This window comes from Silene latifolia, chromosome 9, assembly GCF_048544455.1.
Source record: "Silene latifolia isolate original U9 population chromosome 9, ASM4854445v1, whole genome shotgun sequence".
In the NCBI taxonomy this organism is placed as follows: domain Eukaryota; kingdom Viridiplantae; phylum Streptophyta; class Magnoliopsida; order Caryophyllales; family Caryophyllaceae; genus Silene; species Silene latifolia.
In genome coordinates this window covers 174,190,190-174,194,950 of record NC_133534.1, presented here as the reverse complement: position 1 = coordinate 174,194,950, position 4,761 = coordinate 174,190,190, and the positions used below count along the sequence as shown (strand labels likewise).

Below are 4,761 nucleotides of genomic sequence, written 5' to 3'. Positions count from 1 at the left end.
CGTTTGACATCTATCACAGCCCCAGCTGTATGTAAGAACGGTCTGCCTAAAATAATAGGTATCCGATTGTCTCTCGCAATGTCCAAAACGACGAAATCGACAGGAATAAAAAACTTACCCACTCGAACGGGTACATCCTCTAGAACACCTATAGGTCTCTGAGTCGATCTATTTGCCATTTGAACGGTAATATCAGTCACCTTAAGTCTACCAATATTTAACCTTTCGCAAACAGAATACGGCATGACACTAACACTGGCCCCTAAGTCACAAAGGGCCTTTCCAATTACGTTGTTACCTATAGTGAAAGGAATTGAAAAACTACCAGGGTCCTTTAATTTAGGTGGAACATTAACTTGTGAAAGAGCATTACATTCCTCCACAAACGCAACATTACCATCATCACGAAAATTTCTCTTACGATTCAAAATATCTTTCATAAATTTAGCGTAAGAGGGTACCTGGGTAATTAGATCAGTGAAAGGAACTGTTACCTCGAGATTTTGGACCATCTCCAAAAACTTACCAAACTTGCGCTCCAGCTTGTTGTTCTTCAAACGCTCCGGATACGGGACTGCAACACTGGCCGTAGGATCAGTAACCTTCGGCTTCCGTAAGTTTAAAACCTCCGTCAAATCATCAATGAGTGACGAATCATGCAAACTAGTTGACGGATTTGCATCCTGCTCTGGAGTACCAGTCGATCGACTGATATGAGTGGTCGATCGACCAAGTGAGCTGGGCGTGAACAGTTCCTGTCCAGAATTGACTTCATCAGGTGCCTTAGTCGATCGACTGAGGATGTTGGTCGATCGACTGGATGCGCTGGGTGTGAATAGTTTCTGACCAGAAACTATTTTATCTGACGCTTCAGTCGATCGACTGAGAATGTCGGTCGATCGACCAGAAGTACTGGCATTCAAGCTCGTTTTTGCAACAGAATTTAAACGAGCTTCTTCATCATTTCCCGAGTCTTCCTTTGGCTTGTCGGGACTTTCATAAGAAAGGCCACTTCTGAGATTGATGGCATTGATCATCTCAACCGGCCCTTCCCATTTGCTTGAAGAATTAGCAGCTTGCTTAGCCTCCATGTTCTCCAATTGTTTCACAAAATTCCTTGAGGACTCAATACCGGCTGCTTCCATATTCGCCACTTGAACCAAAAGGAGTTGGACCATCTCTCTCAACTTTTCGATCTCATCTGAGTTTTGAACAGGAATTTCGACTTTCTCCTTGGAAGCTTCAGAAATCTCGAGCTTCTCGAGACGGGTAGAAATGGAAGTTATAAGTGTCACAACGGCAGTCATTTCTTCACTTTGCTGTCGTGACTTTCCACGTGAACTTCCAAACTCAGCTCTATGGACTGCCATCTCCTCAATAGTGTTCCAACCTTTACTTTGACCGGTATTATTTCCGAACCTACCATTAGCAGCCGCATCCAAGATGACCTTGTAATCATCATATAAAGCATTGTAAAATAGGTTGCAAAGATACCATTGCTGGAAACCATGATGAGGGACAGCTCGGACCAAACTTTTGAAACGACCCCATGCTTCACAAAAATATTCGTCGGCTCCTTGCTGAAAACTCGAGATTTTACCCTTCAAGGCATCAGTCTTTGAAAGTGGGAAGTACTTCTTGTAGAAAGCTAATGCTAAAGATGTCCAATCCGTGACTCCAGCTGCTACCCTATCGAGGTAGCTGTACCAATCTCGCGCCGAATCCTTCAAGGAGTACAAGAACATAAACCCCTTTACTTCATCTTGAGTTACCCCAGCCGGTATAGGTATGGAACAACAATAGTCTGTGAAAGTTTCCATATGCTTCAAGGGGTCTTCATCCGCAGACCATGAACCGATTTCGCTCCACTAAATCAATATAAGAGGAACGAAACTCGAAATTACCGGTAGTAGGGGTAGGTAACTGGCGCCCCTTTGGAAGGTGGTGCTCCTTTGGCTGAAAATTATCATATATTGTAGCCATAATTTCCAAAGTGAGAGTACTCAAGTCTTCCTCTCAAAAACCTGTCTTCTAACTGTGCAAAAGCAAAACTAGAAGCAAAGGTAAGCAACGGCCTCAAGGAATGAACCAAAGTTCCTTGAGACAAGAAAAATAAACTAAAATAAGGCAAACAAAATTACACCGTCTCCCCGGCAACGGCGCCAAAATTTGATACCGTCGTTTAGTACCAAAATTAAATTTATAATTCCAAACTAAAACTATAGCTAGTGATAGTAAGGGTCGAACCACAAAGAGACAAGGTTGATTTTGTTTGCTATTTTTCAGTCTATAAAAGTAACAATTGATTGGGGGGTTTTGAATTTGGTTGATTAACTGGCTAATAGCTAAATTGAATATACTCAACAAGATAAAAAAGGGGATCGGGAACTTCGGTTCACCATGGCAAAAATCAGGTCAGTAAGGTAGCAAAAGTCCTATAATACGGTCTCAGGGAAAATAAGCTAGCCTTTCGATCAAAGCTCAAATAACCTCACGGTCTATTAATTCCCTAGAATTTATCAATGCTTTCGCTCAAGAGAAATTCCAAATCTAGCGATAATTCAAATTACCAACCTTTCAATCTAGTAAAGAAAATTATCAAAAGATAACAAGACCAATACGGAAGAACTCATACTACACAACAATCCTAATTTAATACCATGGCTCACCTTGTTCCCAATCAAAGAAATTACCTACACATAATTATAACTATTCTAACTTCGAAATTAATAATAAAGAACAAGTTTGACATATTGGAATCGAATTAAAACGAAAGAGAAGAACTCAATTGCTGAAATTAATTGATGAAAGCAAGAACCAAAATAACAAGGAAATAAGGAAGAGGAAGAATTGCATAAAAATCTTACTAATTGAATTCAAGAACAAAGCATTCAAATCGAAGGTTTCCGTCTCCAAGCTAGATCTAAAAACTGAGTTTTTTCAGAATGAAAAACATAAACCTAAAAGTTGTTGCGTTCTACTGATAAAAAGATACCAAAAGTTAATTACAAGTTGGGCTTTTTAAAAGTCTAACACCAAGAAAAACGTATCAGCTCGAAAACTGGTCGATCGACTAGTCAGCATGGTCGATCGACTGAATATGCGGAACAGTAGCATCTGATGAGCTTCAGTGGTCGATCGACCTCACAACCTAGTCGATCGACTGAATATGCTGTGCAGTGGTTCTCCTATTGCTTCCAATCAACTCTTCACTCCTTTGCACGCATCCCAAGGTGAGTGAATCTGAACCTCCTTCTTATGGGCTTCCTTGAAGTTGCTTTCGGAGGATGAATTTGGCTTGATTTAGCTTACTTTCACGCATTCCTACAATAAATCATAGAAAATGCAAAGTAAACCGTTTCGGGAGAAATAGCAGCCTTAAGCTAACAATTATGCATAGAAATACGTGCCAAAACCACAGATAAAGTGTATAGAATATGCACGTATCAGTATTATTGCGAGGGTCGAACCCAAGAGACGGTGGTTATGGTTCTTAAATTGATCGTTTTCTTCCTAGTTTAGTTCTAGCAAATATAATTGGATGATTGATAAGCAAATTGATACGACTACAAGTAAAGCAAGTAATGGCAAATTGATTAAGATGCTAATTAAGGAAGCAAGGGTGGTCGGGTTCACTCATGTGGATAAACATCGAAACTTGGCGAAGGTTAACAAATAATCGAGGCAAAATCAAGGATAAATCTCCCTCTCTCGAGGTAAGGCTAATCCAAGGCTAAACAAGTTTAAGCTATCACTTAAAACTAATTAAAGCCCCCTAATTATCATGTAGTATCTAATCGCAAGCTAAGCTCTCACTTAACAAAACATAAGATGGTAAAAGAGACTCAAACCCTCATTCAAGCAATTCCACAAATACTTTGTATGCATGACAATTAGAAGAGAAATTACCCATGTAGTACTTGTTTGTTCAAGCCAATAATCTACCCCTATTAACCACACAAGATTACCCTTCCACCCAAGCAATACACTACTCAAACATGGTAATGAAAATGGAAGCAAAAGATGAAAAATTTAACAAGTAAATAACAAGAGGAAGCATAATATAAAGACAAGTGATTAAGCAAAAAATAACCATGTAAACAAATGAAAGGAAGAGAAATAAGAAGAAGGATTATACCAATAATAATTAAAGATGCAACCTTGGATTGAAATAATAAGGAATGAATCTCTTCTTCCTTCAATTTACAACCCACTAATCTAAATATAAACTATTGAGAATTATCTAACTTGAATAAACTAAAGATGGATTACATTAATTTGGAAGAAAGATTACAACTTTGACTAAAGGGCCAATTAATTGGGGATGTTCTTGTCTTACAATAATAAGAGATGAAAATAATGGAGATACTAATTTCTAATCTAAATGCTAGTCTAATTCTAAGGTAATGTGATAGACTAATGTGTAAGTAAGTCTAAAGTGTGTAAGGTAGTCTCTTTATTATTATTATAATAATAATAATAATAATAATAATAATAATAATAATAATAATACTAATAATAATAATAATAATAATAATAATAATAATAATAATAATAATAATAATAATAATAATAATAATAATAATAATAATAATAATAATAATAATAATAATAATAATTAATAGTAATTAATAATTAATAAAACAAACCTAAGAAAGCCAAAAACAAAAACACGACAAACATCGACAAACATCACGCAGGGTAAAAAAGAGAAGTGGGGCCCCAGCCGGCAAGCCGGCCGCCAGCCAGGGCACCGACAGT

At 37.6% G+C, this 4,761-nt stretch overlaps 1 non-coding gene across 1 annotated transcript; it reads left to right on the top strand.

Moving 5' to 3' along the window:
- Positions 1–1,503: 1,503 nt before the first annotated feature.
- Positions 1,504–1,612, top strand: LOC141603674 (small nucleolar RNA R71). Its single transcript, XR_012525532.1, has one exon. It is a non-coding gene; the product is annotated as a small nucleolar RNA R71 (small nucleolar RNA).
- The last annotated feature ends 3,149 nt before the right edge of the window (positions 1,613–4,761 follow it).